We start from the raw sequence: 21807 nt of genomic DNA, 5'->3' as shown, positions 1-21807 counted from the left end.
GAAAGTATGATGGGATGTTATCAGCAGATACTGAGCATGGTTTCAGTTTAGAGAGTAGGGTTCTGATGTATGTTGTGGAAATGGGCTTGAGGGAGAAGGTTTTGGGTGGTGTAGTTATTAAAGAGGAAGCTGGGCTTTTGGGGTTTCTTGTATTGAAGCTATTGGCATTAAATAATTTGGATATTGATTCAACAAAGTAAGTATTGAAGGTGTTGGAAGTGTCACTGGTGTTTTGTCAGGGCTAGGGTGGGTAAGGTAGGGTTTCCAGGATGAAGTATTTGGTTAATACCATTCCAGAATTCTTTTGGGTCAGATTTTAGTGTTGTAGGAGGGTGATAATAGAATTCTTTTTTATCTTTATTGATAAGCTTTTTGACCAGGTTTCTTTGTTCTTTATATCTTTGCAGGTCAGTTGGGTCTTTTGTTTGTAGCCATTTTTCCAGGACTTATCTCTAGACTTCATGAGAATTTGTATGTTTTTTGTTAGCCAATGGGGTATAAATATTTAACAATGTGTTAGTTCCCCAGTGACAGTTTGAATAAAATATGTTGTTGATGTTGTCGTTGTTCACTAGTCATTTATTGTATAATAGGGGGAACACTGGCATAATAGTTGAAGTGTTAATCTCACAGATGCAATGTACAGGGTTTGATTCTGACCTCTGGGTATTGGCTAAGCTTGTAATGGTCCACAATATGATAGCCTAGTATTTACCTATGAACATGTGACTGCAAAGACTGTTTCTTACAGTTTTTGCAAATTCATGTACATTTTCTCGGTATTGCTATGCATCCACTTTAGCACCCCCTTCTTCTTTTGCCTTTGATCTTTCCTAACATCTTCATCTTTTCTATTGAATTTTGTCTTCACAGTATTTGGCACAGTATTTGGCCAAAGTATATGAAATTTAGTCTGGATTTACTTCCTTGAGTATTGGCTGATTTGACTTGCTTGAAGTCCATGGAATTCACAAACATTTTGTCTAACACCACAGTTCAAAAGCATTAATTTTGTGTCACATGGCCTTACCTGAGTCCAGCTCTCACAGCCAAATGTCACTACAGGGAAAATGGTATCTTTGACAACACTAACCTTTGATAATGATATTTCATCTTTGCTCATAAAAATCTTATCCAGAGTTGCCATAACATTTCTTTTGAATTCATGGCTGCAGTTACCACCTGCAGAGCTCTTTGAGACCATAAAAATAAAAAAACTGTCACTGCCTCCACTTCTGTCCTGTATATGTGTAAAGAATTGACAGAGCTAGATGACATCATTTTACTGTTTTGATGGTCAACAAATCAGCTTTTGCACTTTCTACTTTCATCTTCATCAATAGACTGTTTAGCTGTTTTTCACTTTCATCCATTAAAATGGCATCACCCTCATATTTGAAGTTGTTAATATTTCTCTCAACAGTTTTGATCTCAGAATCTGATTAATCTAAATTAGGATTTTGCATGTTATATGCAGCATATAAATTGAATAAAAAAGGGTGACAATATTCAGCCTTGCCTGACTCCTTTCCCAATTTTGAACCACTCTGTTGTATCATACTCGGTTATAACTACTGCTGCTTGTGTTCTGCACATACATTTCTCAGGAGACAGATAAGGTGACCTGGTATCTCTGCTTCTTTGGGTCCTTGTCAAAGTTTATTATGGTCCATGCAGTTAAAGACTTTAGAGTACACAATGAGGAAGAAGTAAAATCTTCTACTGAAAATCCCTTACTTCCTCCATTACCCAGAATTTATTAGCATCTTGTTCTCTGGTACTTCTACCCCTTCTAATAATATCAAGAACATTTGGCAGCTCTCATTCCATATAAGTCTAGTGTCTAGCTTGCAGGATCTTAAACATTCTTTTTGAAGTATGAGAAACAAATGCAAATGTTCAAAGATTTGAACACACTGTCTGACATTGCCATGTTTTATGGATTGGAATATAAGTTAACTGTTTTCAATATAATTTATTGGCCACTGTTGTGTTGTCTAAATTTGCTGGCAAATTCCAGTCAGCAATGTAACAGCATCATAGGTTCATAGGTGTGTAATAGGCTAATGGCCCTGGGGCCTTTACAAGCCTAGCCATAAGATTACCCTGGCATCATGCCATCTGACCTTAGTTCCCAGTGCCTTTGTCGAGTAGAGCCACTGGGGTTATCCCTGGGGTAAATTTTCTATTTCCCATCCAATCATCGAGATTTCTCTTTAAGAGGGTCAACGAGGTGCTCTGCTTGATATGTATGGGAAGTCTATTCCACAGCATGGGCAGTCTCTGGGTTATGAACATGTCCCTCATTTGTACATGATTTTAGGTAATTCAGCTGGAGTCATATCACTTTCTGTACCATTTTACTAATGCTTTCTAGGGCCCATTTAACTTCATTTTTGAACATGTCTGGCACTGTATCACAGAACATACCATTTTATGTATCCGTGATGTTAGGGTTCTTATATAGTTCTTTTTATATTCCTGCTGCCTCTTCTTAATATATTTTGCAAGTATAAAATCCCTCCCATCTTTTTATCATGATCATTTTTATGTGGAAATTTCCCTTGATATCATCAGTGTTGTTGAACAAATTTTTTGTCTTTCCCTTTCTGTTGCATTGTTATTTTCTGAAACTCTGCACTCATTTTTGATTCATTGTTCTTATCTCTACTGTCTTTCGCTCTCCTTCTTTTCCTCTGCTACTTCTAAGGCTTCCACAGATAGTCATTTTACTTCTTAGTCTTCTTTTTCCCATTTGGAATGTTTTTGATGCCACCTGCTGGACAATATTACAAGCTTTTGTCCATGGTTGTTCAGATACTATACCTACAAGGTCTAATTCAATAAATCCACTCTTTTATTTCCACTACATATTCACTTGGAACACTGATGAGCACGTATCTCATTGGCCTAGGAACTTTTCATGTTTGTTTGTTTTTTTTCTTTTTAATTCTAAATGTTGCAATAAGAAGTTGATAAAGTTGATAATCTGAGCCAAAGGCAGCTCCAGATCTTGTTTTTGCTGACTGCATAGAAGACTTCCTTTTGTGACCACAGAATATATATTCACGGTCATCTCAGTATTGACCATCCAGAAACAGCCATGTTTAAAGCTATCTGTTAGGCTGTTGAAATAAAGTGCTTGCCTTGACCAGTGAATTCCAGCAGTATATGTCTTTGTGTCTTTTTATGCTCCAGTTGCTTGTTATTCCAGTTATACTTTCTGATTTTTAGCATGCAATTACCTATGATGTATGTAAAACATTTTTGGTGTTATTTCTAAATGCTGCTGCAGATCTTTGTAAAACAGGTCACCTTCCTGCTCTTCAGCATCTGCAGCTGTAGCTTAAACTTGTGTCACCATAATGTTTTAGTTAGATTGAGATCATTATAACATATTTTGGGGTTATAACTAAACAGTAATTATGACATTTTTATTAAGTATGAGGTCTAGTCCATTAGTTTAGCAAGATTCTGGACCACAGTAGCAGATATAATATTATCTGATGTAAAATGGCATATTTCAGTCCATTTTAGTTCACTAATTCCCAGGATGTAAATATTTATTCTTGCAATTTCAACCTTAACCACTATACGTTTACCATGGTTCATCGTTCTTACATTCCAAGTTCCAGTGGTGTATAGTCATTTGCAGTGTCTTTCTGAGCACCTCATCAGATGTACATCCTTTTGATTTAATCCACATACATCATAAATTCTAGCACTACTCATACTTGTCCTCTCCTCTCCTCTTCTCAATAGAATGTTGGACACATTCAGACCCAAAGTTATTTCTAATAAAATATTTTGGTTCAAAACATGGACACACCCATTAGACTGTGCTCCTTTTGAGAGGGAGCACCATCTTTGACAGTGAAACATCACATGAATATAATGGTCATGTTGCCTTTTGACAGATGCTAACTCTTCCTATAAACTATATCAGTAATCACTCAGACTGCCATTTGTTTTCATAGATCATCAGAGCCCAAAGCATGAAACGACAATTCTGTATACTTCTGTTATCTCAAAACATTGTAGCCACAGTAACTTAGTTCTACTTGCTGCTGTTAGATAGATATTGCTGATCCCCAGCAAGCCATATATTTTTTGACAATGATCATATAACAGCCATATGTTTTCAAGTGCAGCATGCCTCCTCAACCGTACCCAAAAGCACAGTTATGTACCTTCTGTTTCTCCTGTTTGTTTGGGAGGAAAGTGTGAAATAAACAATGGGCTAGATTCATTAGCACCAACACTAAATATATATGATCTGTATTCAAATACAACCACATTTTTGTGTTTTCATCTCAATCAGAAACATTACACTAAGTGTACATGTAGTCTATACTTTGTGCTAAACTTTATTAATCCCCTTGATGTTTAAGGCAGCAAGAAAATCAGTAGGAAAACTAAAATAAGGGAGAAGAAGGTGTGAGTTATGCTTGTGTTGTCTATTCATTCATAACGGTTTACACTTTGTATAGGCGTTAATGAATCCCAGGGAATGACCACTGTAAGTTACTTCAACCTGATCCTTTTGGACTCATATACACTCATTCTCCCCTAAACTAGATATATTAATGTCTGTTCTACATAAATCGGGTCACTACAATTTTCTTTTATGTACAATCTGCACCCCAAAGCAAAATAGCCAGTTTCTGTGCACATTTTGATGTAAAGTCATCATAAAGGTAAAAGGAATAATGGCCTCAGTGGTAAACTTCAACTTATTAGTCATAAACAAAGACACAACTCAAATGCTAGCCAGAACACATATTGCTTGTATATTTTCAAAGATATCTTGAATCCTTACCTCCCCCACATTTGGTGCAGCTCCAGTGTTAGATTGTGTAAAAAAGTTAAATAAAATTGTCAATCACTTTGCATGTGTGATTGCCAGAATTGTTGAAAAAAATCCTGCCACAATAATGCGTTTTAATTGCGGATATATGGAACACCCCAGCCCTGTGCCAATCATAGTAAAAAACTTCAAAATAAGATTGCTTTGTTTTGTGAGCAGGAAGTGTCTGCTGTTACCACCACCCACAGAGATATCCTCTTTCCTGCCTGTAAGATAAGAAAAAAAAAAAACACATACCTGTAAGAGAAAAAACATTTCTGAAGAAGGAAAGTCTCCTTCTCCTGATAGTCTCAAATCAGATGTCATTTTTGGTAGTTTTTTAGCTGAGACTCTTAAGTGTTTAGAAGAAAATAGGAATGAACTGAGTTTGGTTGCTAAGGACAATTTATTTTAGGTAGTTAGACTGAATAGTAACAGGACAAGAGGTGAATATCCATATCCTATTATAATCTTTTTTTTTTTTGTTTTCTCAAATAAATTTTATTGCTCATTTTCAAATAAAATTTTCAATTAATAATATGAGCAATAATAACAATAGAATACAGTTGTAAATAATAAACAAAAACAAATTATATGCAATATATACAAAGGCCTGAATTCAAAAACTGAAATAACTAGTGTTCTGTCAAGAAATTCTTCTTTCCCTCATTTATCACTTTTATTTTAATTCTTTAGATATCTGAAATAAAGTTCTGTTGGCAAAGGTTAATAAGTATGATCACATTCAACCAAAGATTATTGGTAAATGGCACTTATGTGTTCTTGAGGGCAGAGGTGAAAAGTCAAGCTAATTAATAGTCTGACATGTTCATTATTAAAAAAAACTGTTGGAGTAGGATATATCTTTATGCTACTGTTGCAGGGGCAAAACGCTATATAGGATGTATCCTGCCAAAGTTATCAGAACTCCATCCAGTATACAAAAGCTGTGGCTTCCTCATGCACTGCATGTCCGTTGAGGCATGAGAGCTTGCTAGTAGAACTAGGACATACAGGTACCAGGATCTGGAACTTTCTGGCTATTGAAGAGTTCAGTTAGGTGTCTTGTTTATATTGCATCTTCAGTATCTGCAATTGACTCAGCTTAGTGGACAGATAAATACCCATTAGGGAACCTTCTTTTAGTATTACTCAAGAAAATGTATTTTTCTCTTATATCTGTCAGAAAGTGGAATGTGCATGTGGTAGACAGATACTGTATAAGGATTCTTGCTTGGCCTAAATTTTTTGTCTGGTGAATCTCACACCATAGTTTTGTGTCATGTTTGCTTGTTATTTACCCAGAAAGGCATTTGTAGTAGACTGAATAGCCTCAAACATTTTTTTTTCTGGAGAACTAACAATCTGAGGTCTTGGTTTAGACATCTATGGCTACTGACTACTCTTTTTCAGATATCCAACGTCTGTCAAAGAAGAAGAGAAAAATGTTAAAGTGGTTACTGATTCTGTCTACCTCCCTTTTCATGTCTTGGACACATGATTCTACTGTTACAGTCTTTGAATCTTCAAATCATCAGGTAAAGGAAAAGGTCTCTCTCTTCTTATGAAGAGGAACTGCTTTATAAATTAGAAAAAAATGGGCTAGATTATGTCACAACTCCTTATATTTTCTCTGATTCTCCTGTTGAGGAGATTTCATTTTCTGACGCTATTCTTAAAAGAAATATCTGTTTATATGTGAGAGAAGTGAGATTTCTGAGGCAGAGAAAAGTTATTATTGTGGCCTCCTTAATGTTGATTCCCTGGACCTAAGGCAATACTGACAGTTCTTGGTGATTAAATGGATGCTTTCTATTTTGCCTGTACTACTCCAGATGCTCACCTTCCTGCATCCAAGAAGCCTGATAGGTTGTATAATGTGTTTGAATTTCACAAATACCCATTCAGGAATACTGTAGGTGACTCTGCTGTGATTTCCATGGTCAAGGATGGTATTTCCAGTCCCTTGGCCTTGACAATCCTGTCCACAATGAAAAGGACAGCAGGGTATTCAACAGATATGGGGAGAGTGTATAGGCTTTTTCAACCAGCAATCAATGGCCAGAACAGTGTTGTCAAGTACCTCCCTTCTACTTTTCAGACATACAACAAATTATTTCTAACTTGCCTGTTTCAGATTCAAAATCTCCCCTATCAAACCTGATTTCTTCTGCTTCACAATTAACAAAGCATTCAATTATGTGCTCTTATGACACAATATATGCTGTCTTTCAAGCTGCTGCCATAGGAACTGTAATATGTAGGCATGCCTGACTTACAACACAGAGTCTCCCTGAGGATGCTGAATCATGAAGTCTGAATGGTCCATTCGAGAAAGATTTTTTTTTTTGGTAGTTCCTCAGCTGATGTCCTTAAGAAGGTAAGAAGGTCTTTAGAAGAAAGGGGCAAGTTAATGCAGGGAGTAATACACCTTTTTCTGTCACCATTCCCTAAATATAACAGTAATTATCTCCCTAGCGGTAGACATTTCTTCAGAAAACCTTTCAAGCCAGCTCAGCAAAAATCAGGTAAACATCAATATAAAAATAAATGGCAATATAGACCTCAAGAAAAAGGTGAACAGCTCCCAAGTATCTTCTCAGTCCAAAAAGAGTGCATGACTATGTAAGTACTCCATCCCCCCAGTCTCTCCCCTCCCTACCGTGGACATCTTACCTCAAAGTACTAGGCAGTCTGTCTCTTTCCCTGCATTTCTGGAATGAAATAACATATAATACTAAGAATAATTCAAAAGAGCTACGAATAGCAGTGGGTTTCCATCCCTCCAAAATCAGGAATCCTTCTTCTACCAAGAAGCCAGACACATTTGTTTCCTTAGATTCTTTCAGAAATACTATCTTGAAGTGTTATGGAACCTGTTTTGCCTTTCCAGCAGGAAAAGTGTTTTCACTCTAGGATTTTTCTTGTACCCAAGAAAGATGGCTCATGGAGACTAGTCTAAGCTCCTTCAGTTCTGAATTCCTGTCTAGCAATTTGAAAGTTTGGAATATTAAATCTCTGAGTCATTTTTCCTTTTCTTCCTTCCTATTCTTTTTTCCTTTTCTTCCTTCTTACATTTTTCCTTTTCTTCCTTCCTACTTTTTTTCCTTTTCTTCCTTCCCACTTTTTTCCTTTCCCTCCTTCCTCCTTTTTTCCCTTTTCCTTCTTCCTATTCTTTTTTTTCCCTTTTCCTCCTTCCTACTTTTTTCCTTTCCTTCCTCCTATTCTTTTTTAGTGATGCTTGATCTCAAAGATGCATGTCACCCTATCCTAATACAGAAAGACTGTAAGCTATATATTTTTTGGCTATTTACCCCTGGCCAGGGTGAGGTACAACTCACCTTTGTTTTTTGTTTTTGGTTTGACATAAGTTGACTCATTTTAACATATTAGGACATGACGTATTTTTTGGGTGTGGCCTCTGAATTTTGGAGCCTGTCCATCCTATTTAAACCAGCATGCCGTCAGCCTAAACAGACATATGGTGCACGATGAAGGCACTCAAACTTTTGTATACTGCTCAGGTATCTGATATCCGTGGCAGAATAAATCCCATTTAGCTTTATTTTACTGCAACAGTAATCAGTTCAAATATTTCTGCTATAGAAAGCTTATTTAAATAACTGTACTTTCTCATGCCTAGGTTACACTTCCCACTTATTTAAAGGAAAATTTCTGATAATTACTTAACCGCAGTGGTGCAGCGGTAGCATTGTTACCTCACAGCAAGAGGTTCTCCTGTTCAATTCTCGGCTGGAGTGCGGGGAGTGCCTTCTGTGTGGAGTCTGCATGTCCTCCCCACAGTTGGGTGGGCATTTGAAAGACATGCGTAAATGGGCGTGCCTTCGTTGAAGGTTGAACGTTGAGCTGGCACCTCGGCGTTTGTGAAAATCTACTGCCAATCATTAGCGGACCGGAGTTCCACTGTGGCGACCCCTAACCGGGAAAAGCCAAAAGACAAACAAACAAACAAACTTGGCTACTGCAGCTGCCATACTAGCCAAATAATTATTTCAAAGATAAATAACTGAATTAAAAAAGAGCTGTACTAAAACTAACAATACTTAGCACTCTTAGTAGTGGTATATCACAATGGTGCAGGGTATTCCATTTTGCCAATCTACAGTAGAGTGTACATACCCATTCACTAGCAGCATGGATGCCCCCTTCCCCAGCCAGCACAAGGCCCTTGTGTTAAATCCAGTCCTAATGATGAATGAGTCTGCATACAGACTTTATATATATATATATATATATATATATATATATATATATATATATATATATATATATATCCATGTTCAGTTTGCATGTACATTCAAGTTATTGAGATGGTTGTTCTCAAGTTTCTGAGAAATGTTTTATCTAAGCATTTTGCAGATTAATAGTAAACATGTGGTCTATGTCAGCAGTTGTACTTAATGTAGGATTTTTTTATTTTCAAAAAAATCCAAACTTTTAAAAAAATATATTAGAATGTTATGGTGGTAACAGGAGCAAACAGTCAAGATTTATACAGGTATGCTATTATACATCATTAAATTAATTATTGTCACATATCCATGAAATAATGGGTATAACAACAACAACTATTAACTGAGGAAATCTGATATAAAAAAGGAATACTTTTGTAGACTACATTTACTGAGTGCAAATCTGAGAGCACCAGTGACTCTGTTTCTACAAAGTGAAAGATATTTAAACAGTGATCAGTACTATGCCAGCAGTAAAGATACACATGATTGCCTTTGAATTGTTCCCTTGCACTTATTCAAGTCTTCCATATTTCAGATGCATAAGTTTGAGATGTGCCAGTTTAGTTTACTAAGCTAGCTTACATTATAGCATTTCTGAGCTTGTGTATATTATGGCAAAAGAAAATAAGGTTTTGTAAAATCTTATCATGACAGTAGATGTCCTTCTTTCTCTGTTGCAGTATTCATAAAATGTGGGATCTGCAAAGGATAGCCCAATGTCCAGCCAGTATACCAAACACTTTGCATCCTTCCAGCATCGTACGTCAGATGTATGCTCCCTGCCCAGGCAGAAGGCATTTAGGTGATAAATGTACACTCCATACTCAGAACTGAAGTGGCCTAGAAGAATTATAGTAACCTCAGGAGAAAGGAGAAAAGCACATCCAGAGGGAAAAGGAACAGAAGAGAATGTCAAAGACCCCTCATCCAACAAAGTGTATCCAACAGAAGAAAGAGAGAAAAGGGGCAGGAGGGAGGGACTGAATACTGCAACAGTTATGGTATGATATTACACAACTGTACTATGCCCTTCCTTATCACTGTTGCTGTATTCATAACATGTGGGAGATTACCAAAGCTACTGAAAAAGATAGAAGGAGGAAGACATAGAGGAACCCTCCAGGGAACCATGAAGGATAGCCCTGGCAAATCCTGCCCTGACTCTGGAAATGACATCCAACTTGTAAAGTTTAGTGTGTGGACAAAGGACCAAGTGGCAGTTTCAAAGATGAACTTAGTATCAAAACCCTTTAAGAAAGTTCCAGAAAAGGCCACTGCCCTCATAGTATAAGCTTGAATTGAAGCAGAAAGCTGTTTTCCTTGAAAGAAATAACAGAAATAAATGGCTTTTGAAGTCCAGGAGTAGATTGTTTGCTGAGAAAATGCCAAGCACAATGCCCTGGTATGAAAAGTAATAAAAAGCTGCAAAGATTTGTGGATAGTCTTTGTCTTATCCAAATAATACCTAGAGCAATATTTAAAATATGCTCCTACTTTGAGCCTTTGTTCCCCCTTTATTTTATGCTTTCTCCAGATATCTTGAAATAAGAGGTTGAGAGGTATGCAAACCTCTTTAATGCCAGTGCTACCACTGCTCAATTGCTCTCACTCTTCACACTCACACATAGACACACACACACACACACACACACACACACACACACACACACACACACACACACACACACACACACACACACACACACACACACGCACGCACACACACACACACACACACACACTCTTCCACTTTCATGCACACAAGTATGCATAAGCTCATGCACTTAGACAGAAACATAAACACACATACACACACACATTTTCTTTCTTTTTTAGTTTTCTTTAATACTTTTACATTCGTCAAACAGCAAAAGCACTGCTTAGTCATCATCATCATCATCATCTTCTTTCGGCTATTCCCATTAGGGGTCGCCACAGCGGATCACCTGTTTCCATTTCTTCCTGTCCTCTGCATCTTGCTCTGTCACACCAACCACCTGCATGTCCTCTCTCACCACATCCATAAACCTTATCTTAGGCCTTCCTCTTTTCCTGTTACCTGGTAGCTTCATCCTTAGCATCTTTTTCCCAATATACTCAGCATCCCTTTTCAGCACATATCCAATCCAATGTAATCTTGCCTCTCTGGCTTTGTCTCCAAACCTTCCAACCTGGGCTGACCCTCTAATATACTTATTCCTAATCCTGTCCACCCTTGTCACACCCAGTGCAAATCTTAACATCTTTAACTCTGCCACATCCAGCTCAACCTCCTGCCTTTTTGTCAATGCCACTGTCTCCAACCCATATAACATAGCTGGTCTCACTACCCTCTTGTAGACCTTCCCTTTCACTCTTATAGGTACTCGTCTGTCACAAATCACTCCTGACACTCTTCCCCACCCACTCCATCCTGCCTGTACTCTCTTCTTCACCTCTCTTCCACACTCACCGTTAATCTGAACTATTGACCCCAAGTATTTAAACTCATCCACCTTCGCCACCTCTACTCCTTGCATCCTCACCATTCCTCTGTCCTCCCTCTCATTCACACACATATATTCTGTCTTAGTCCTGCTGACTTTCATTCCTCTTCTCTCTAGAGCATATCTCCATCTCTCCAGGGTCTCCTCCACCTGTTCCCTACTCTCATTACAGATCACAATGTCATCTGCAAACATCATAGTCCACGGGGACACCTGTCTGATCTCGTCTGTCAACCTGTCCATCACCATTGCAAATAAGAAAGGGCTCAGAGCTGATCCTTGATGTAACCCCACCTCCACCTTAAACGCATCCGTCACTCCCACCGCAGACCTCACCGCTGTCACACTACCCTCGTACATATCCTGTACCACTCTTGCATACTTCTCTGACACTCCTGACTTCCTCATACAATACCACAACTCCTCTCTAGGCACCCTGTCATATGCTTTCTCCAAGTCTACAAAAACACAATGCAACTCCTTCTGACATTCTCTATACTTCTCCATCAACACTCTCAGAGCAAATATCGCATCTGTAGTGCTCTTTCCCACACTGCACTGCTTAGTAAATGTTCAATAATGGCTCCGCCGATTTCACTCTTACTTTCATGCACACATACACTCACACACACACACACACACACACACACACACACACACACACACACATAAACATACTTTTCTGTATTTTTTATTGTATTATTATTATTATTATTATCATTATTTTTTTATTTTCTCTCATTAAACAGCAAAAGTGCTGCATAGCAAGCTTAAAATAATCTGAGCAGCACAGCAGCTTAATATGCTACCATGCAGTGGTGGACTCATTTTCCAATGGGCGTTATCTCCAGCCTTGCTGGAGAACATTCGCTGTCCTTCTGTATCATTGTTGCAGTATTCTAAGTAGAAGGGATGTCCCACCCATGGCAGCTCGACACTTAGCCAGTATGCAAAAGCCTAAAAAAAGATCTTGTATGTGCTGTACATTACATTTATTCTCCCTACAGAGAACATAGGGCATAAAAGGGATGTATGGACCCAACTTCCTAGAACGTCTTTGCCACCAGTTTGAACGCCGCTTTTGCCAGTTGATCTGAACACCTTGTTGTTGTACCGAATGTGTAGCAAAATCAGATAAGTGCTGTGTTGGGTTTTTTTTTTTTTTTTTTTTTTACTTTTCTTGGTCTTGTATTTTACCTGGAGTTCTTGTCATCCAAGAAGGGAAAATGTCAGTGTGAGAGGCAGATTCCCCATAAGGATCATCATGCATAGTGTCTTTTTTGTTTGGGTGTTTCCCATGACCATACTTCTTATAGTATCAGTATGGCATTTGTGCCTAAGACAGTCACAAGACATTTGTCTTCTGTGGTCATTTATTTTGAAAACCAGTGGCTTAAATCGTTAGCCACCATGGCAGAATCCTTTAACCCTGAGGTACTCCTGCTGGGTAAAAAGAAGACCAAAACGTCTTGGCCAGATTCTTTAGCTGTCCAGGCTCCAGCGGAATTCCCTCTACAACCAGGTAATAGTTCTGTATATCATACAGCATCTATGATGAATTCCTCTGCTGTGACCCTGCCAGAGGCCAGCATGGATCCATCTTTTCACATGTCCTCCAAGGCTTTGCAGGCATCTGCTATGAACGTCAAAGGGGAATTGTGGTTGTTTATCTTGGAGGACCCTATAGGGATTCTGCAGATGCTGATCAGAGAGGAAGTTCCCAGTTTTCTTATCAAATCTCACCAAGGGTCAGAACTTCTGGTATTTACTAGGGCTAATGTCCCTTCTAAGAAAACTAAAAAACTGAAGCATGTTTCAGTCCATCCTATGGATCCTCAAAGGGAATGATAAGAGTTTATTAAGGGCTTCTTTTCTGCCTTAATGGCCCTAAAACCTCTTCAAGGCATTTCAGTACCTGCTCCTCCTTAGACCTTTACCCCATTTAAACACCTTAAGGAACCAGATTCCTCAGATAAGGATTCAGTGTCTGGTGAGGGGTCTTTGCCCTACTTCATAGAGGCCTTTTCCGTTGGCGTATGGTTCTGATGAACAGGAGTCTATTAGCCCTGAGTGTCCTTTTGAGGAATTATCCTTTGGGGACACAATTGCTAGGATGATAGAATTCTTTAAGTGGGATTCTTCTCAAGTGGCTAATATTCAGAGAAGGTATTATAAGTTATTTCAGGTTAAACTCCTTAACCATCGGCAGTTCCTCCTGTGTTGGCTCCCTTGTTAGATACTTTCTTTGCTGCTTCTAAGTCTCCTGATTCTCAGCCTCCTGCTCCTAAGAAACCTTATAGGTTCTATAACGTTCCTGAGGATTGTCAGTTTTTATTTAAAGGTCCTTCTGCTGAGTCTGCTGTGGTGTCATCTCTTCTGACAAACCTTCTAAACTTTTGCCCTCTTCCAAACTTTTGCATTCTGATAAAGATGCTTGTAGGGCAGTGGAGAGAATTGTCAAGAAAGTTTAGACTGCTTCTACTTTGGCCTTTACAGCTACTAATTACCAGACTCACAAGATCAGGTATGCTCTAGCCCTGATTGCTCAGGCTTGTCGGGGTTATGTGTGACCTCCCTGATTTTGGTGGCAAATCCTCTGCCTTATCTTTTTTAGGTTCTGCTTCTGAAGTGTCTCACCACTTTATTAACTGTAGCTATAATGCTACTGATGCCTCTTCTAGGGCTGCAGCTTTTGGGTTTGTCATGCGGCATTATTCTTGGCTTTGTATCCATTCTCTGCCTGAGGACATTAAGGCCAAGTTGTTGGATGCTGCTTTGGATAATACCCATATTTTTGTTTAAGTCTCTTCAAGAGAAAGGTAAAGCCTTGCAAGACCTTAAACATATTTTTGTCTCTCCTATCTTTAAGTTCCAGAGGAATTATCCTTCTAGGTCTGCTTTTATTTGCAGGCAACCCCGCCAGGCCTCTAAGGGCAGGAAGGGTGGGAGGTGGGTTCCCTCTGCTAAGGATTCTCACATTTCTCTGGCCCAGAAGTCTCCTTTATTTGATAAGCCTGTTTCTCATCGACAATTGGCCCCACTTATTTTAAACCAGGTACCTTTATCCCTTCAGCTCTCCCTTTGTCTTCCAAATTGGTGGGTCATCACTTCAGACTCTTGGGCTCTTTCTATCATCCGTCAGGGTTACTTCATGGTATGGAACTCTATCCCTTCTTTTTCATGGATTCTTAACCCCCTCTAGAGCAACTTCCTCATTTCCCAGAGGTTCTAGAGTCCCTGTTGAACCAAGGAACCATTCAGCCTGTTCACTTCTGAAGCCATTTTGTCAAGCTCCTTATTCATTAATCAAATGTTGATTCTCCTTCATGAGTCCCTCAAGACGTGTCCAGCTGATCCCTTTCTCTTTTGAGTGACTGCTTCTGACGTAGCACAGTGTTAATACACTACAAGCCATTCCTTTCATTTAGTAAGTTTTGTTTTTCATTAATGAGTGCCTGCAAGCGTATGGTAACACTATTCCTTTCATCAGTTATTTTGCTGTTTTCCTGAGCAAGAATTTGTACTCATTCGCAAGATTATTTCACTTGAAAAAATACCTTCTCCTACTCTGTGTGAAGAGCTGCATTTTCAGTGTTCAAACATTGATTCTCACTCATAAATCCTTCAAGACATATGCATTTGATCTCTTTGTCTTTTAAATGACTCTATTTCTGACAACATTTCACTGTTAATGGATTGCAAGTAATTCCTTTCATTGATCAGGGTTTTTTTTCATTAGTAATGTCCTGTAAATTTATGCTTAAGTTCCTGTCTGAGAATGTCACACAATATTTCTCAGCAAGATTCCTCACACCCAAGTTCAGGTCTTCCAGTTTTTCTATTAATTTGCTGATTTCATCCTGCATAAGGAAAGGTAAATTTAACTGATACTTGAATATGATATGAGTTAAAAGCAAAGTGCATAACAATGCATTTGACTGTGACATTTAACGGGGAATTATAGGTGTACCCAACCTTTGTGTGTATGTATATAAGTGTGTGTTGACACTAAGGAGGGAGAAAAGGACCTGTACTGATTGGCTAGACAGAGGGACTGAGCTAGGAAAGATGTGCAGCAGATAAAGGTGATAAAGGATAATGAGGGAAACATACTCACAAGCGAGGAGAGTGTGTTGAGGAGATGGAAAGAGTACTTTGAGGGGTTGATGAATGAAGAGAATGAGAGGGAGAGAAGGTTGGATGATGTAGGGATAGTGAACCATGAAGTGCAATGGATTAGCAAGAAGGAAGTAAGGATAGCTATGAAGAGGATGAAGAATGGAAAGGCTGTTGGTCCAGATGACATACCTGTGGAAGCATGGAGGTGTTTAGGTGAAAATGCAGTGGAGTTTTTAAACAGATTGTTTAATGAAATCTTGGAAAGTGAGAGGATGCCTGAGGAATGGAGAAAAAGTGTTTTGTACCGATTATTAAGAATAAGGGAGATGTGCAGAGCTGTAGTAACTACAGAGGGATTAAACTGATCAGTCACAGCATGAAGTTATAGGAAAGAGTAGTGGAAGCTAGGTTAAGAAGGGAAGTGATGATTAGTGATCAGCAGTATGGTTTCATGCCAGGAAAGAGCACTACAGATGCGGTTTGCTCAGAGAGTGTTGATGGAGAAGTACAGAGAAGGTCAGAAGGAGTTCAATTGCATTTTTGTAGACTTAGAGAAAGCATATGACAGGGTGCCTAGAGAGGAGTTGTGGTATTGTATGAGGAAGTTGGGAGTGTCAGAGAAGTATGCAAGCGTGGTACAGGATATGTACTGACATTCATCCACATGGTGGTTTTCCAGTGTTGCATTCCCCCTGTGTACACAGACAGCCAACCTCACCAAGCAGCAAACCTTCCCTGACTTGACTCTGCAACTTACATGGCTTCTCTTCAGATCCACATCCTTTTGCTGACAGGGCTCATGCGAGCAGTTGTGAATGTCTGTGCTTTCTTGATATTTATTTAGAAGACAGAAAAAAAGTGAAATGAAGGCCGTGCTACCCACTATCTGATATATATATGTAAATTCAGTTCCAACCATATATCACAGTCTAGGAGACTGAAAAAGTTACATTGCTTTATAAGATGTCACAAAATAAGCAGTGATATACTAAATTTACCTTATATTTATTTTATTTTAGATTTATCTACTTTATAATTTGTTTATCAGGTAAGTGAACTGGTCAATTGACTCTTTCTAGAAATGACCTTGGCATAATTTTTTTCAGAAAAATACATGCACACAATGCAAAACAGAAGCATGCATACATACATACAATGTGCATTATTAAATGCAGAGGAAGTTGCAATTGGGTAATATAGTTAGTATCAATATTTACAACTGAGACTTATAGCTAGCGCCCGTATTTACAAGTGAATATTATAGTTAGTATTTAATAAGGCATGCTTTATATGTATGCTATATATGTGGATAGTAGTATATACAGTTCCATAAGCTAATGGATTGATCCTGAGGGGAGCTAAGGGGGGTTTGGTCGACCCAGTGACCTAGGAAAGGAGAGGAGAGGAGCTGGTGGCAGCTGCTGGTCACCTGTGTGTGTGTGTGGGGGGAATGCCATCGAAAACCTGACTTATGAAATCATAGTCCAAACATTAATGTTTCATAAAGCTGTAAACTGAGAGACCAAGCAGTTGCCGGACAAATGTTTTCAATGGGCAGATTCTTCAAACAAGCATGGTAAGCAGCCATATCTCCGATGAAGTAGTCTTTCACAGCTTTGGGTGCTACTAGTGATCTTTGTCACTGACATTTTAAAAGAATTTTAATACTCTGTATGGATACTAGTTAAAGTATGCAAAACTCCTTACAGTAGAAGTCTAACAAGATCTACAACTGGATTTAGAAACAAGATAATTATTAATCCCAACAAAACTCATTATGTTTTTTGAGTACATGTCTCCACATAACATCCTGACGAAATGTGGTCAAGTTCTCGTATCATAATACCTTGGTATCTGGTTTGATTAGGTATAAAAAAATGCCATTTCCTGATTATATAACTTTGGCTGAAATTCTTTATGGGTATGCCACTGAAGAACAGCTGTTTTAGCATCTGCCAAGACTGACAAGTTTTTCAGTGGAAGGATTGGAAACTATGGTTAGACAATGTTTAACTTTTTTGTCTTTAGAAGGTACTATATTGTGCCTTACTGCTGCAAAAATCAAAAACAGTAGAGGTTAACCTGGCATGCAGTAGCTTAAAATAAACATACCTTATGTAAGGCATGAACAAAATGGCAACCCTCTGAATCGAGGCATCAACACAATGACATTATTCTAATGGGAAGCACTATGTCAGAGATATTTTGAGAGCCAGTTCATCATTTACTTCTGAGTAACTGGCTATGGAGGTAAGTAAATGCTGTTTCTTTCTCTTATCCAATAAAATAAAATGTAAACATAGCATATTTGAATGTTCATTTCAGTGGGTCATGGAATATGCACTACTCAATATACCCCCCTTCACCATTATGCTTTGATGATGCATTACTTTTTCTCTCTTCTGCAGTCATTTTTCTAGCTCTATCTTTGCTTAATGCAGAAGGGCACTCCAAGTATGATTCTCATAATATTGTGAGAACCCTTTGTGGTTGTAGGCCAGCTGTCTTTGGGGACTATTTCCTTTTTTTATTTTATAGAATGCATAATGACATCTGCATGGAAAGTAGAAACTTTCTCAATTGAGCTGATGCCTCTAAATTTAGGAGGTAGTTAGACTGATATGTTCCTGGACTCCTTAACAGCCAAATATAACTGGTGTTTTGTACACCATCCTTGTTTGAGGGGCAATATGTCCTTGTAACATGGTATCTTTATCTCTTTTCCAAACGAACAGCAATAACGCAATATGTTGGTACTCCAGACAGAAAATGTACTGCAATGTCATGAACCCTTAACCTACTACTTTTGGAACTGTCTTTGTTAAAAAACAACTAACACCATGAATAACTGTTAAAGATATATGGATATAGTCTGCAGGGTCTGTAAACAGAATTGTGAATATAAAATACTGTATTTTATTTAAAGCACTTCACATTCTAAAATAAGCCTTTCAAAATTATTATGCACAGTGCCTGTTATGAGCCAACCAGAGCATGCACACATTAGTATCTTTAAGGATCTGTAAAACATAAAATGAACTATAAAACACGGCACAGTTTTACATTTTATAAAAGACCAACAAATTTATACAAACCATTTTCCATTTAAAGAGCCATCACTCTTCCCTGTTGGTTCACTTAGCTGTATGCCACACCACTTTCCATCTGCAAAAGAGGTTTTCCAAAATATTTGATTACACATTCTCTGCCACTGTTATTATTCTGTTGAAAATAAAAAGTAGATATGATTCAAGTTTTACTGAATGAATGACATTAAATCTGAGCCAATTACTGTTTTTCTAATATGAGCAGCACATCAAAATACATCAGAAAATCGGCTTGCAGAGTCATCAAACCCTACTGGATACTCAACATTCCAAACATATGCAATAACATACTATGAGAGCCCAGACCCCCTCCAAAAAAAAACTAATGCACATATTCATAACAATGAACATGAAATATGTGTGCCTAACTGAAATAGTTTATTGTAGCTGCCATTTCCTTTGTGCTGGCAAAATCAGGTTATTATAGAGTCATATTTAGTTAGTAGGTATAGACAGGGACAGAACTAAGATAAGAAACTGCAGAAACAGCATTTACAAGGATGTGTGCACGTGTGTGTGTGTATGTGTGTGTGTGTGTGTGTGTGTGTGTGTGTGTGTGTGTGTGTGTGTGCACGCGTGTGTGTTTAGATATTGTTAAATACTAATTACATTTTGATTGCAAAATACTTCCCCTAACAACAATTCTGTATCCTACACTATCTACTTATACAGAGAGCGAGAGAGAGAGAGAGTTTTGAGGCTGATTATTGTAATAATGAGCTTCTTTGACAAATAAATTATTCAGTACTTTCTTATCGCAACCACATTCCAACTGCGTTTTCACAGTCCAGTCTTATCATGAGCAGTTCATTTTCTGCCCCTAATACATTGAAATTTATATTATTAAACTTGTCTGTAGAAATATTACAAGGAAAACCGTGACATTGTATTTCATTAAAATGCTTCTTCTATGGCTATCTCAACCAGATTGCACATTATGTGGTCCAAATAGATTGCATTGTATATTATTACACAAATATAAATACAAATATTAAAAGGAAACCCGTGAAATGGTGTCGCATTACAATACTTCTTGTATGAGTATCCGGGGGCATTTCAATGGGGACCCACAGCCATAACGGTCATGCTGAACACATTTGTGCATGGCAGAGAAATACTCAAGGGGCGCTTCCTGAAAGGGGGTGGCATGGCTGCAGGGGTTTCAGTTATATATCTGCACTTAAAATTAAGGGACTTTTTATAAATATGAATGTAGTTCACTTGCAAAGTCAACCGAACAACATTTTTTGTACCGGCATGTATTTTCTGAATAGCACGACTTAAATGAAAAAGTACAGAGCCTTGATAAGTGGTCCTTGCTTTACTTTTCCGTAAAAAACAACTAATTTGTCACATTTATATGTGAGCTTCTTTTCAAAATCTGGGTGAACTATATATAACATATATCGAGACGAGAAAGGGTTGTAACTGTGCCACTTCTCCCGCATGGAATGTGGTTGTGATAATATGTAAGGGGTCTATTAGATCACCGGATGCTTAAAAAAGCGAACGGTGATTGATCAAACTTATGTAAGTGAAAGCTTAAAATATCAAAGCAACAGAAACCCAAATTTTTTCCTTCGGGAAGAATTCGGTTGTATGTTTCTGTTGCTTCGGTATTTTCAGTGCTGTGGTGGAAAGTTACGGGTCGGGTTCAGGTAAGTGTGCGATTGTGTGGATGTGAGTGTTAGGGCGGGTTAGGTGAGTTAGGGTTAGGGCGCGGGTTAGGTATGTGTGCGATTGTGTGAACGTGAGGGTTAGGGCGGGTTATGTGAGTTAGGGAGCGGGTGAGGTGAGTGTGCGATAGTGACAGACCTTAGGGTTAGGGTTTGGGTTAAAGTAAGTGGATAGTTAGTGGCGTGTGTATAGTTTAGTGTAGGGTTAGGTGTCAGATTTTAGGTGTTTGTGTGTGGATTGCTGTTTGTTTGTTGTGCTTGTGCTGTGTGTATGTGTTTTGGAACAGCGATTTTTTTTTTTTTCCCTCGGAAAAAAATTGCTGTTCTGACAGTTCGAGATTGTAAGCTTTCGCTTACATTGGGTCGATTAATCACCGTTCACTTTTTTAAGTGTTCGGTGATCTAGTATAGACCGTACCAGTTGTTCTTCTAATTATATGAACATGTATTTGGACCCTGACTTCCATCTTCTAAGACAATTATTAGTACAAAGTTAAAGGATGAATACACACTACACTAATATCAAAATATAGAAGCTTTATTGTTTACCAAAGATACATAAATTATTACAGCACCACTGGGATGACATTTTGTGTCAGGCCAAGTTATATTACTGAATTGATTTCTATGTATTTGAAGAATATGTTGGTTTGTGGTGCAGTGGCCAAATAAAGATGTTTGTGGTTGTCTTAATCTCTTTCTCTCTCTCTAGATATATAAATACACACTCACAAATATATATATATATATATATATATATATATATGTATGTATGTATGTATATATATATATATATGTATATATATATATATATATATATATATATATATAGAGTATATATATATATGTATATATATATATATATATATATATATATATATATATATATATATATATATATATATATATATATATATATATATATATGTATATATCCATGGCAGTAGTATAAATGGTCAATTGTGTGTTAGGTTGACAGCTGTTTAGTCAACTGCATGTGATGGACTAAACAGATGGTGGACAGATATGCAAGATCATACAATTCTCAGGGTTGGGGAATATGCCATTTCCATGAGTATGCGCAATCTCAGAGTTAGTATATATAATTCGCAAGGGGTTTGGGGATGATTTTTTTTTTTACGTTTTGTTTTACTTAGATTTTATATGTGGCAAAGTTGTTTCTCATCGTATACATACCAGCATATAAACATTGGTGTTTTCGACCTTATGTGGTCAATGTTTTTGTAGTCAACTTTTCTTTCGTTTGACCATGTATTGTTCATCTCTCTCTGTCTCTCTCTCTCTGTATATGTATAT

The sequence above is a fragment of the Protopterus annectens genome, chromosome 11.part0, assembly GCF_019279795.1.
Source record: "Protopterus annectens isolate FY-2018-M chromosome 11.part0, PAN1.0, whole genome shotgun sequence".
NCBI lineage: Eukaryota > Metazoa > Chordata > Ceratodontiformes > Protopteridae > Protopterus > Protopterus annectens.
The sequence above is the reverse complement of the archived record's forward strand: the minus strand, read 5'-3'. Positions refer to the sequence as shown.